Genomic DNA, 14397 nt, shown 5'->3' on the forward strand with positions numbered 1-14397 from the left:
TGCTGGACCACAGATCATCTTATCGGGCATGCAGGACCACAGGACAGAAGAGGCTGCAGTGCAGCTACAAATGTATAGATGCAGCAGAACAGGAAAGTGGAGACAATTACACGAGCCTCACACTTAGCACATTAGATTCAGCGAATCCTCTGAGGTCACTTCTGGTCCTGTAATTCTGCAATAAAAGGCACAATAGAAAAAATAGTGTTCTGCAAACTGATTGATGAAGAGTGTACCAAGAGACCAGGGCTGCAACTCTGAAAGGTGCACACATGAGGAGGAGGGGGATGATACAGATGTGGAAGGGAAAGCTATCTCCCTGTACACCAAAGCGAAGAGCAAATACAGTATGGCCATTGTGAAAAACACAATCCACAGCACGAAAGTTGAGGAAAAAGTATTAAATGTCCTGCGGTAAGAATCTCTGATGGACTGTTGATTTTGGTGCTAAATTCTGGCCCTTGAGGCCAGCAAGTGAATCTTCTGATATTAGCTGACATTTATTGAGTCATCTTGTGGTTATGTAAAGCAGAATTCAAAGCTTACAGTGACCTGTCAAAGGCTTGGAGAAAAAACATGAAATCCAGCATTGCCAAATCCACTGTTCTAAAAAATAAACAAACACACTAAGTGCATATTTGGCCATAGGAAAAGTTGTGTTTGTTCTTTTAAGACAATATGTGCATTCATTATATTCAGTTTGAATTCTCCAGGCTAACTTAATGCACTTACAACATTTTTTGAGACTCTAGAGACATCCTCCAGGGATTAGGCGGTGCAGAACAGGCAGCGCAGATCTCTTTGTGACCCTAAGAAATCTAAATGATATGAATCCTATATGATACATAGCTGTCGTAGGTTTACCTCTGGAATAGATGAAGAGCTCAGAGGGCTAGGGAACTCTAAAGCAATCATGATGCTCTCCTGATCCAGGGTTAACCAGGGGCTGTTTCAGCCTTGGTGAGCCTCAGTTTTCCATCATCTGCAGTGATGGAAGTCTGGGCAGTGATGCTTCATTACACCTGCCGTGCAGCCATTTACTCCTCTACTCCTTGCCTACCAGCAACATTTATTCAGGATCAATCAGTTTCTTTCCCTGTGTCTTTAGAAGAGTTTTCTGGTTTATTGAGGCATTGTGATTCTGACATATCAGGGGTTAAGTAATGAACTCTGTATTTAAGGAGTTTCTTTCACAGGGACTCATTTCAAATACAGTGCACTGACAAGTATGTTTGAATTCCGTCCTAGGGTAAGATTTAAATGTTGGTTTCGAAACAGCGTGTACCTTCAGGCAGCTCATGGCAATTGCTATTTTGCCTTGAAGCAAAACATCCTATCACCTTAAGTCATGTGTGCATTGAACAAGGGGTCATTTAATGATACCTCAGTACTGGATGAACTAGATATCCCTGTCTGAAGTCTATCTAGCTGAAAATGCCAAAGATGTAAGGGGAGAAATCCTGTGTGCTGCTAACATTACAACATCTAAATGTGAGGAACATCATCTAAAGCTAAAGATTCATCTTCTTGTCCTTTTCACACAGATGGCAGGCTATTATCAAAATACAGTGGAAGAAAAAACGTGATACCAGGTATCTGGTGGAGTCACAGGTGCTATACAGGAGTATAATGTGGCAGCTGGCAGAGGCAGCTACAGAAGCAGCCAAGGCAACAGGGAAAAGGAATGGACTCTGCCAAAGATACCACCACATGGTCAAGAACTATGCAGGGAGAAGAGCCCACTGGCGGCACTGGGACCTGGAGCAATGCCCTCCAGCCAAGTTCCCACCCTGCTGGGAAGCTTTGCCTTCAAAGCTCAAAGCAGGAGGCACAGCCTCCAAACATCCCAAAGCAGAAACCTTTGGACATCCAGGGAGCTCTGCACATCTTTCACTGACCAGCTATTTCCTTCCTCCCTCTCTCATCCCACCACCACAGCCTCCCTCTCTTTACACTTCCTAGAGCTTCTCTGTCCTCATACTGGCCCCCTCCATGTTATTCCTTCTTTCACTTACCTTCGTAGCTCTTTCATCTCCCCTAAGCAAGGCAACATGGATGTTTTTTGCTGCAAACTTGTTGTAAGCTCTACCCTTTAGTACTTCCTCTCTTTATCATGGCATGTGCTTCATTTCAGATGTCTAAATCTGAGGTCCCCTGTCAGTAGTGAGAAAAAGAAATTTCTATGAGGAAAATCATTTATATGATCTCTAGCAGACATCTATGTGCCTTTGGTCAGATGAGTCCTACCTTTAATATCTATTCCTTTTCTAAACCCATGAGGCTGATCAGGGCTGTCTGCCACTCTCAGCTTGTGCAGTGCTTAGCAGAACAACAATCCTTTAGGTTGCTGTCTCCTCAGTCTCACAATAAACATGATTAATAACATATTTCTGTTACACAGAAGTGTGTAAAACATTAGCTAGACTTTCATTTTTTTTCCAAAGCATATTTGCAAACACTTTAACCAACTGATCCTTATGGTGGTTATCTACCTTTTTCCATAGTGGGGCTGTTGCAGAGAGATGAAGTGATGAAAAGATTCATGGGGCCACAGAGAGAGAGCAAAAGGAAAGGAGCCTGACTGCACATCTTAATGACCCTGCAGCTTACAAGCCTTTGTTTCTAGTACCACTAATACATGTTACACAATGATTTTTCCATGCAAAATGCATAATCTGTTCCTGCTGCAAAAAACAGAATGGAAAAGAGTCATAGAGACTGTCTCCCAATTACTTCTTTCCTCTCTGGGTTTCTAAAGTCTTCAGTCTTTTCTGCACAATGGCTTCAACACTCGGCAGAAGTTCTGAAGAGTAATTCCCATTCCCATCTGATCTCAGGCCATGTCCTAGAGTGTTGAGCTGTGGGTTTGAATACCCTCAGGCTGACCTGGGCCTCCCTTCCTTCATGACTTGTTCTTGAGGTCCAAAAAAGATCATGCTGTTTCTGTTTTGTATGGCACAGCTAAGGAGAGTACTTAGTGCTGTCTTCAGCTACCTAATGGGAGACTGTAGAGAAGACAGAGCCAGATTCTTCTCAAAGGTGCACAGTAGTAGGACAAGAAGCAATGGATACAAGGTATAATATACAAAATTCTGACTTGATATAGAGAAAATGTTTTTTACAGTGATGATGCAGGTTGCACAGAGATGAGGTAGAATCTTCATCTTCAGAGACATTCAAAAGCTGATAGGACAAGACCCTGAGTAACCTACTATTATGCGAGGTGCTTTGAGCAGGAAGATGAACTAGAGACTTCCAGATGTCCCACAAGTCCCTTTCAACCTCCTGATTCTATAGAAATATTACAGTTCAGATAATCCCTATGGAAGAAAACTTTCCCAGAGGACTCTCAAGGAGAAGTTCCAGAGGCTGTGGAAGTATCTGCATTCCACAGACAGTGTAGGACACATGCATTCACATTAAGTGCTCAGAAGCCACACCAAATACTGGAAACCATTTAATTGTGGTACTGTAACACAGGCTAATTTGCTTTCCTTCTTTTTAAAACTTGTGGTTCAGCTGGGGCCTCTTTGTTTCCCTTCTGACACCAAGTACAGGCTCTACCAACACAGGGTGGTTTACAGTGTGAAGTCAACCACTTTAAAATGACCATAGAACTTGTAGACTTGTCAGTTTAAGCTCTCTTGCTTTTTGAAAGGTGCTGTATTTATGACAAGGCTGAAACTAATTATTTCTTGCCTCAGAGAAAACATCAGCTCTCTGTAGATTTTGAATTGGTTTAAATATGTCTATGATCATTGCTAGAAACCCATTTTATTCTGCTTCCTTGGCTCAGCTTGCAAGCTCTGGCCTCATGGAAGGCTGCCTGAGAACCACAGGAGGTCATGGCCTCTAGGATCACTGTCAGGTGTTGAGCAGGCAGGTTTGACCGCTTTACAGTCCTAGCTGTACTTGTGTTTCTTTACTGCCAACTGTTAAAGTAAAAGCTGGAGAGGGTTATTCTGTGTAGGGTTCTTTCTAGCCCTCACTATTAGTTATGTTTCCTTCAGATAACAAGCACAGTGAAACTTCTGAGGGTAAGCCATGCTGGCCGGGTTTAATTCATTGATTAGAAGAGTAATGCTTCCATTAACTTCAATGGAAGGTAAAACTAAACAGCTTTGAAAATCCAACCTGTAGCAAAGAGAGACACATCACATTTGTTGGTTTATTACTCAATTTAAAAAAGGGGGGAAAGCATATTTAATGGTGGTGCAGGATCCGCAGGGTGATGTGTTGTGCTGAGAGCAGGATGTGGAAAGATGCCATGGTGGAGCAGCAGCACCTGTGGCCAGGTGGGTCACTGATGGGCAGAGAAGGAAGAGGCTTGTGTCAGTAAAGCGGACCAGGAGTGGGGCAAGGCTGGGCTGAAGGAGGACTGAGGGAAGAGCATCTATACATAATTGCTGGGCAGGGGTCTCAAGAAATACGTTTGTATTAATTAATTAGATTTACTTTTTAATAGCTTTGTCTGTCTTTTAGAAGATTTTTAGATCAGATATTTATGTGTGTAACTTAGACATTCTTTCTTTTCACTAGGACTTTCAAATCGTGTGAGTATTAGATATAAGGCAGAAGTCTCAATGCTACTTGTGTGACGCTTGCTATAGGATTTTCCCCAAATGAGCGAAGTTTGTTGTATGTTGGAGCAGTACTGTGAAGCATGGCAGTAAACGGTGAAATATTTATAATATTATAGATGGACTAAATTGATGAAAGTATTGAATTGACGAAGGTCAGACAATTGCTGGCAGCCGTAAAAACTACACAGATATTTTATGAGCACTGGAATTTTTCTTACACTTGTAGACTATGTGACATCAGGTTCGAATCAAATTTATTATTGATTATCAGATTAATGATTCAATTAAAAAAAAAAATAGTTTCATGAATCAGTACTGAATTCTTCCAACATACTGCTGAAATAAGAAGATTCAAAATTTGGAAGCAAAATAGTATATTTTTTAAGAATAAAACAGCTGAGAGCTAAATTTCCTTGTAATTACTACAGATACTCACTCCCAATTCCATGAACATATTTACAGAATTGAATAAACTCCATAGGAAAGCTATCACCAATGTGTCAGATATACTTCAGATTGACCTTCTTTTGTGAAGAAACCTGCTACAAAAGTCCCTCCTGTAAAGCTTTTGTGAAAAGCTATGTAAAAAATGCAATTATGTAGGCACTCTGTCTTCATCATGAGGTCCAATGGATTCATTTTAGCATATGCATCCTGCTAAGGATTTCAGACTGCAGACACAGCCCTACCCACGCTTGCTATTGTCTCTCTACTCTGTGTGTTTGTACGCTTCCCATTGGATCTATATCAGAATTTTGCTTCAAGGAAGTTCTAAGCAGTTTTAAGGGCATTTACATTTTTTTCTTCAAATTAATGTAACAAACTGCCAAAACAGTCTTCGGAAAGGCTGAGAGGCAAGATTTAATCTTGCTTGAATTATATTATGCCAAGGGAAATTTTCACTGCTTCTCATCCTCCAAATAATATTCTTTGAATACTTCTAAGGCTTTATCTAAGGATCTTTAAGGTAGAATCAGTCCTGCACAGAAAACTGAATTATAAAGAGATATTGCCATTCCTACCCTTCTTTCCAGCTTTGTTAATGTGCAAGCTCTCCATGTGACAAGTTAGTTCAGGAACTAGCAAAAGAACCATTCCAGAGATTCCCCAAAAACTGTCACTATTTGTTCTAAAAATAATCCATGTTCATGCATCACAATTGTGTTAACATCTGTTCACAGATGGGGTTACGAATGGGATTAGTAACTAGATCAATGCTGTAAACGTGACAATGCTGTTTTGATAAGAAACTGGTCGTGGAATACACAGTATTCATTTTCTCCACACTAAGCATGCAAGACGTGGAGTTATAATAAAGGAAATCAGAGTAAAAAAACCCTTAAGCCCGAGTTCATTCACAGTCAATCAGATATGCAAGACAACAAACAATTGGGGCAATTTGAAACTTTGTGAGAAAATACCCAATTTACAAAATTCTAGTCTGTTTTGCATTTGGTATGGGTGACATCTAGCAACATAGAGCAGCCAGTACTTTGCCAGTATATGGTCAAAGCCAATTTACAGAATAAAATGATTATCACAAGTAATTACCAGCTTCTTAAACCCTTGGAACAAGAGTCCCAGCACAAATTTGAAGATCTAACATCTTTACATGTAATTAAAGAGTTATGCATATTCTTTCAGTGCAGGCTGTAATTAATATCTCAAATTAAGCAGTGTTTAGATATGTATTACACGCAAGTGAGCTAGCTGATAATCCGATTAGTTAAGCAGTGGTTTTCCTCTGTGGTTTACAGATCACTGAGGATCAAGGGACTTCTAAAGAATTTGGAAAGGACAGCTGTGGGAGCCTCTCATATTACACCAAACCGACACAATCCCAAGGGGATCACCACAACAGCCCATGAGCCCTGCTGGTTTTCTGGAGCCAGAAGCAGACAAGCAATTTGGGATCTGTAGGGCAGGAAAGCTGGAAAGTAAATTCGCTTTCTGATGGAAATGAATTTTATATTCAACTCAAAAAAAAAAAAAATAGGAAGTGGAGCAACAGAGAAAGTGAGGTGGAGTAGGTTAGGCTGTTTTAAAAAAGATGTGTAGTTACCTAAGGTTAGATGTAATTAATGTGAAATTGCACCCACACCACTGTCAGCAGGTATATATATTCCCTAGGGAATGCTCAGCATTGAGGTTCCCCATAACAAAAGAGCTTGAAACCCATTTATACTGAGCCTTCTCTAGTTTCAGGAAGCCCGTAGTATTAAAAAAAAAAAAAAAGAGAGAGAGAGAACCTGCATAATTAATGTTACTACTGCAGTAATTTTTTCTGCAAAGGTTCAAAAATGCAAAATATGTTTTTGCCATGAAAGTCATTAGGTCTCAGCATCTCCTCAGTGGGGTACATTTACTTTCATTTAATTTTCAAGATCAGATGTTCAGCAGCAATATCCCCTGAAATAATCTAGCACTGCAGAAACTGGAAGCACACCAGAGACCTGGGGAAAGAGCAACCCTTCTGCCAAGTAAGTCTTATCCCAGATCAGCAAACGACACATATATTGTGTACCCAGCAAAGAACATGTGATGGTGTCATAGGCCCGAATAGAACATCCCCACCCTTCATAAAATTTATTGTAAGTATTAAAAAAGGGAAAATATACCAAAAGGCAAATAAATCAGTTCTAAGATTTGTAAGGCCTTGGTTTAAGTGTTAGAAGTCTGTATCCAATGGCATACTGGTAAGATAAAGTGTCAAATTATTATTTCATCATGAAATCTCTGAAGGGATACTCCTAAAACAGTGCAAATTGTGAATACTTGAAATGGGAGTCTCAAACATCAGTGGAGTCTCAAACAACAACAGGAGTCTCAAACATCTGTTTGAGATGCAAAGTTTCCCTTCTGTACTCTTAAATCTTAGGCATTTGTGCACAGCCATCAGAGAGATGGGTGGAAATGCTCACCCACATACGCAGGGGATTTGGGGGGGTATAGGTCCCCTTTGGATAGGGCATAATTTCTCAGTCAATAATAGCTTTTCACTTCAGGAAAATTCCAAGCTCTTGGGCCTCCTTTTGTACCCCTAAGAACACAACAGTGGCTTGGGTGAAAACTAAAAAGCTTGTTTGCCACTCAAGTGACCTCCAGGCCAGGATGAGGTTGAGGGGGGTTGAGCTGCATCCGGTTTTTCATATAGAGAAAGAGGTTCAGAATGGAGTTGATCATTCTTTGATTTCTCTGTTTTATGCTGAATTTGGGTCACTGTAATGCTATATAACAGAAATGTTCTGAATAAGAGCTGTGTTTGTTACCAACCTTGCCACAGATTTAAATCTCCATAGAGAGGAAGGATCAAATATGGGAAAGTCAGGGCTACAGTACAAAGGCACTGATGAGAAGGTCAGTGTCCCTCTCTTTTCCTCCCACATATGACAAATTTCTTGCTTTTTTCTCTGAACACTGGCTGACCCCTCCACCTTTTGCTCTTTAACATATTTGTGTTAGGGGTAAACCCCATATCCGAAATTTTCATTTGTTCTTTCATTTCAAACCATGTTCTTCTTATACAATATAGCAGTGTCATAACCCATGGTAGTCCTGGAAGTGCTAACTCAACACTGCTGAAAACACACAGGTCTTCATCGTCATTTACAGGAAGAGGTTTTTGCACCATAACTTCTTCCAGCTTCCAGACTGTCTCCCATTGCCTTTAGAACTGCTTAAAGAGCCTTTATGTCACTAAAGTAATGTAAAAGCTCATTTCTATAAACAATTATGAGCTCCCCTGCTTTCCTTGATGTCTATTCGTAAGTGATATCTCTTGTAAACCCACTTTCTGGGGAAGCCTGGGCGATGTTCTCACTGAACATAGGGAGTATTAAATAATGGTCATATGCTGAGCTCAGCCCACAGCAGATCACAGAATACAGGCTGTGACATGGTAACCTGTTTTCAGACAGCTGTAACTGAGTGACTACAGCATCACATAGCAGAGAATATATACAGGGCATGTGTAGTATTTTTTTTCTTGGTTTAGAGCTATTTGTGTCACACTGATGATCCAGTAGTTGTAATAGTCTTTCACTTATATTTTCCAATCCCTGTAAATTTCTATAATAAACTTATGCATGTAGGAAAGTACTTTTATGTTCGTTCTTACCATCTTCCTTTTTAAAAAGCCTGATTCTTTAGGTTCATCAGTAGATATTTGTAGAGATATCTTGTTTCTGAGGGGCAGAGTGTTTGTCCTACAGTGGATTATACCAGTTTATTTGACACACTTTAAAAATAATCATGAGAAATTTGCTCTGCCTTCTTCTTGTCCCAACTAAAAGCTTACATTCTGAAAAACACCACTGTGAACCCCATAAATATAGCAGGCATGCTGGTACGTGCCAAAAATTGTATATGACTTACGTGGGCCTTATTTGTTTCTGGAACTGGTAACTTGCTGCTGCCATTCCTTGAGGGTCATAGAATTAATACAACACAATAAAAATCGTTTTAGCTGTTTGCTGTGAAGTGGCACCTGAAGTGTGTTCAAACTAAGTGCTTCTACTTGAGCATTACTGTCTCCATAAAAAGTCAGTTACTCCTGAAAAGAAGGTTTGCATAGTGAACAGCTATTAAATCTAGTACTTCTGGTACTGTAAATATAATACGATTTTATTCCCATGAACAATCCATGACCTGTTATAAATGAGGCTGAAGCTCCTCTTTTCCTTGGATGTCTTCCCTCTCTGTTGGTCTTTTCCCCTTCTGTATGTTGAACTGAGCTTGGTGAGCTCTTTGATGGCATTACCATGTCATAATGATATAAACCATTGCTACTCTTGTTCTCTCCCACCCTTTTTATGACATACTTGGATTTATGACAGCCATGTCTTGACCAACAAAACCAAGCCTGCTGGGAATCCTTTAGACAGCCTCTGGCAACACTTCGATCATTGCATTGCAAATGCAATGCAGAAGATGGCTCAAGGGCAGGAAAGCCAATATGAAAAACTTGTTATTTCTGTGAAGCAGAACCTTGGCAGAAGTGAAAGTCCTAACCAGTATGGCATTCTCCATTGGCTGGGAGTTCTCTTAGTAGCAAAAGCAAAATACCTTGGTGATACACAGCTTATACACCAAGCCGCTCAATATCCCTTCTCCCTGTATCTTCTGTAAACATGGTTTTATAGAGGCCGTTAGTCCCTGTGGGCCATAAATACCTAAGACTAGTGTTTTACAAATGGATTTCAAAGCAGTGGCAAGAAGTTTGATACTGAAGTGCCATATTGCTTACTTCCAGAAATTATTTGCTTATTCTTTTTTATCCCATATATTAAAATAAATAGCTTTTTAAAATTTAATTTCCACAAAAAATGCCCTGAGCTGGGTCAGGAGAAAATAGCCCAGGTTTTTCAGTGGATTCCGGTTTCATTTTACCTTATCTAACATTATATTATCTAACAAACTTTTCTACATCACTCTACACAGTCTTCTAGTGATGAATCCATCCATCCCCAAAGCACTGGAGCCAGATGAGCACTTCCCTGCTCCACAGTGAGAAAAGGGAAGAAAGATAGTGCAGAGTAGGATGGGAGAGACACTTTGCCGCTCCAACTTGTCATAAAAACAGCAGCAGCTGTTTCAGGAAAATGTCATAAGGGATCCAGCCACAGAAAATCAAATACATAAATAAACAAAAATCCAAGCCCACCAAGTACAAGCTTGAAAAGAGTGGGAAGACAAGCCATGGTGTATTAGGGATGACAACTGTCAGATTATAAAAGTTTGGGGAGTTATTTGGAGTAAAAACACTTATTTCATTATTTACAAGAAAAAGTTATTGGTTTTGTACACAGAGCTTCGTGTGACCTTGAAGCTCAGCAGCCTTTGGGACTGCAAGGAACAGACCCTAGACCAGATTACACAAACATTACCCAGAAACTCAAGCACAGAAAGAGCTATAAAATAATCGGATGTACCAGAGAGTTCCAGCCTTCTAAAAAGCTTCCGAGAAATGCATCTATGGGATATTCAGTAGAACTTATCCTGAAGTATTCTCTTTAACATCCTCTGAAGACAGACAGGTTCAAATGAAACATGAACCGAAGAGAAATGCACTGCATTTAAATATGAAAAATCAACAACTACCTCCTTCCTTCCTACCGTTCTTCCTTCCTTCCTTAATTCTTTCCTGTTAGATTGAAAGATTTGCTCTGCTATCCTTGGAAAGAAGCCTGCAAAATTCTGCAAAAAGAATATTCTTGATAATAATCCATCTTTAATGAAACTATACGGTCATTATGTAACCAATGCTGATTTCATAAAGAATCTCATTTAGACTTCATAAAGTACATAGTGCTTATGTTGGAAAAGCTTGAACATGTTTTACTAGGTCTGAACAGATAGTGTTATTGGCAAGAGATAAATGCTTCAGACAATTTGGTGCTAATATTTCAAGTCTCTGCAGAAAAAACAGCACATGTACCAAAAGAAATACTGAACAAAATTAATCTTGGCTGTAATTATACCCCTTCTGATAGTGCTGAACAGTAGAATAATTCAATATTTTAATTATTTGATTCTGCACATTTGTTTCATACAGTAAATTAGTTGATATAGATCAGTAGTGGACTCATCTTGTAGAAAGACAAGCAGTACCAGATAAGCAACCAAGATAAGCATTTTATTGCATGCAACTAATGTTCTACAGAGGTGAGGTAAATCCTTACCAAGCAAGGAGATAGCTGACTAGGACTTGCAAGAAAAAGAATAAAAGCAACTGTCAACATAGAACTGCAAATATTTTGTAATACATTACACAGAAAAGTTATTGTTGGCTGTGAGCCAGTGCTCTGGAGAGGAGGAGCAGAGGCTGCTCTGTTGGTACACTTTGGAAAGGAACTTTGCTTGTTCCAGATGGCTGGCTGGCTTGCAAGAGCTCGTTTTAGGGGCTCACTGGTCAGATCAATATCTGAGATAGGACCAGAATTTCTCATTTGTGAGACTAGCTGTAATAAAAGGAAGGGTCACACTGCGTGTAGCCAGATGTGTGGCCAAATGAGATGTGGCTAGGTCTAGGAAAGACCTATAATGAACACAGGACCAAATGATGGGATCAGCCTACCTTAATTTATGCCGGTTAGTAAGTCTTCCATACAAAAATGTCTGTTTTGGCTTTTTAGAACTTTTCAGTACTAAACACTCTCAGTTTTAAGTGCCTTGATTTAGTGGGCCACTGTAAGAGGTACGAATCTAAATCAGGCCACCTACCATACCAAAAAAGCCAAAAGTTACAGAGATTCCAGCATGTCCCCTCTCACCTGGCAAAGTCATAGCTAAAACTTTGCATGGAGACAACTAAGCAGGGCTTGATGTGGATTCGGACCTATATGTGGATTTTAGCCGAGTTGAGGATGATGCACAGGAAACAATCTGTCCACAATCACAACCATGTTGTAATGGCACTAGGGAAGTGCCATAGCAGGCAGTGCTGCAGCTTGGCATGTGTGTGCACTTATCTCTGGCTTTTATTGGCATGGAGGTTATACAGATTATGTGTACACAGGGTAAGTCACACTTGACGGTAAGTGAAAGCCAAGCGGAACAAGAACAGAGGCACTGCTGGCAGGCAGGGCAGTGTAAACAAACCCAGTGACATTTACTTTCATTACAGATATTCAGCCATAGTCAGTAAGTCAGCCTGAAATTCAGATCTCCTGTATTTTTTAGCAGCAACTAAGCTCTCCTGAAGCTGCATTATACCTAAGGCCTGTCGCATCTCTACCCCAGGGGAGCTGGAAAATTCTGCTACAGCTGTGTGGCCGCCCCCAGCTCTGCTTATGGCAATGTGACATATCTGGATACTTTTGTAAGCCCCAGCATATCGTCTTGACACACAGAATATCAAGAGGGCACTATGAAAAGCTCAACATTGTTTGGACAGTGAGAAAGACTGAGAAATTATAATACTTGACCATATTGTGTAATGCTTTTAATGGAAGAAAATACCAAGGAGCTATAAAGAGAGTAAAAGCAACCTGTCCATCTCCTTGATGTGTAGGGATGAGAACAAAAAGTTTTCCTTTATGGGTTTTGCTCCTGGAATGCCAAGACACTGTCAGCATCTTCTGGAAATGAGATCCTGTCTCTGCTGTAAGGCCTTCTGCTATGCTTTCAGTTTTTATCTGAATACAGACATTTGTATGTAAATATATGAATCACTAGCTTGAACAGATATCTGTGTGCTGTCATAATGGTGTCATTATTCACTTTCTTTAATGGCAATATTTTTATTACTAAATTTAAAAAAGACTTTATGAAAAATAATTTGGTCTTATCCAGAGTAAGCAATAAAAGGTAAAATGCTTATTTCCACACGGCTATTAATCCTGTAGGCATATGTATCATTTTGTCTAACTATACAAATTTAGCATAGTAAAAAATAATGCCTCTCCCAAAAACATGTTTAAAAACAGCTTCCAGGAAACTCCTGGAAAATCACCATGTGTCTAAACTTCTATAAGATCCCTCTGTGAAGCAAAGATTCTTCCAGACTGTCATTTTACTTCTGGGTTACTCATATGTTCTGAGGTATGGGCACAGTAGGACTTTGCATATGTTTAATAGGAAAACATTGCTGATTCAGTCACAGAATAACGAGTTGCTCCAGGGATGCACAGGGTTTTTACTGAATTTTTAATGAACAATAAAATAATGTGCAATCATCCCGAGCAGTCTTAGGATGAAAATTATGTTGAATTGGAAAAACCACAAAAAAGAACCTCGAAAGAATTGCAGAAAATGCCTTACAGTAAGAGACTTAAGGGGATGAAATTATTTAGTTTATCAAAAAGCAGTTATACAGGAACTAGGGGAACCTTTAATTTAGCAGCAGAAGCATAAATATCAATGTCTGAAAGCTGAGACTAGGCAAATGCAGAAATAAGGCCTATTTTGATGTCTAAGCTAGGATGTAGGCAAAATTTAACTGTGTAAGGCCAAAAAAACCCAAAGCTTCCTTATCTTCTTTAGCACTTCCACACTAAGCTTCCTGCTCAGCCCAAAAGTTTTCCAGATGCCAGTGGTGGCTCCTCTGTGGCTGCTGGAGAAATGTGAGGCTTAGCTATGGGGCTAATCCAGTGACCCACTGTTCCTGAAATGGAAGGTCTTCACATTCTCCCCAGATGCATGGTGGTCCTTTCTACTAATTCCAGCCAATTTAATTCATGTATCCAACAGGGAATTATCTGGGGTGTCTCATCTCATCTCATCTCATCTCATCTCATCTCATCTCATCTCATCTCATCTCATCTCATCTCATCTCATCTCATCTCATCTCATCTCATCATCTCATCTCATCTCATCTCATCTCATCTCATAGATTAGTAAGTTTACGGGTTCACATGCTGCCCAGTGACTGTTGGGTTTGGTATAAACTCAGTAGTAGAAGCAGGTGATCTTCTGCCTCTCAACGGTATTCATCTGTTAGATCAGGTAACCTGTCTCCTGAAACCATTTTCACCTTAATTGTCCAAGACAGCTAATTGCACCCCCTAGCCAAGTAGAATTCACAGAGGTATTGTATTTCCCACACAAACCTCATAACCATGAGGCTAAAGAAGAGGGAGATAGGAAGACTCTCCTAATGCAGCTGGGCTGCTGTGCCAGGATCTCAGGAGCCTTGAGACCTGGAGGAAAGCAGGCCTGAGGGTGTCTCATTGTCAGATGCCAGAAGCTTGAGTCCATTGCTTGGGACTGGCCGCGACTTACTTTGGATGCTCAAGGTATAAAGCCACAAATAATCTTGAGGGTACAGAAGGGAACCCAAAACCCCTTCCTGAGCTAAGTCCCGTAGCTACTGCCA

General features: G+C 40.1%; 1 protein-coding gene across 3 annotated transcripts in view; it reads right to left on the minus strand.

Annotated features, from left to right (window-relative positions):
• The window catches only part of SPATA13 (spermatogenesis associated 13), a 153660-nt gene that overhangs the window by 89309 nt on the left and 49954 nt on the right, over positions 1–14397 (minus strand). Inside the window, exon 1 of one of the 3 annotated variants that reach the window (XM_071804303.1) lies at positions 2016–2038. The exons of the other annotated variants lie outside the window; for them this stretch is intronic. The gene's annotated coding sequence lies outside the window, so the exon portion shown is untranslated. Of the gene's footprint in view, positions 1–2015; positions 2039–14397 lie in introns of those variants that run through there. 3 annotated transcript variants of the gene reach the window in all.

Source organism: Patagioenas fasciata, chromosome 1 (genome assembly GCF_037038585.1).
Source record: "Patagioenas fasciata isolate bPatFas1 chromosome 1, bPatFas1.hap1, whole genome shotgun sequence".
Lineage (NCBI taxonomy): Eukaryota > Metazoa > Chordata > Aves > Columbiformes > Columbidae > Patagioenas > Patagioenas fasciata.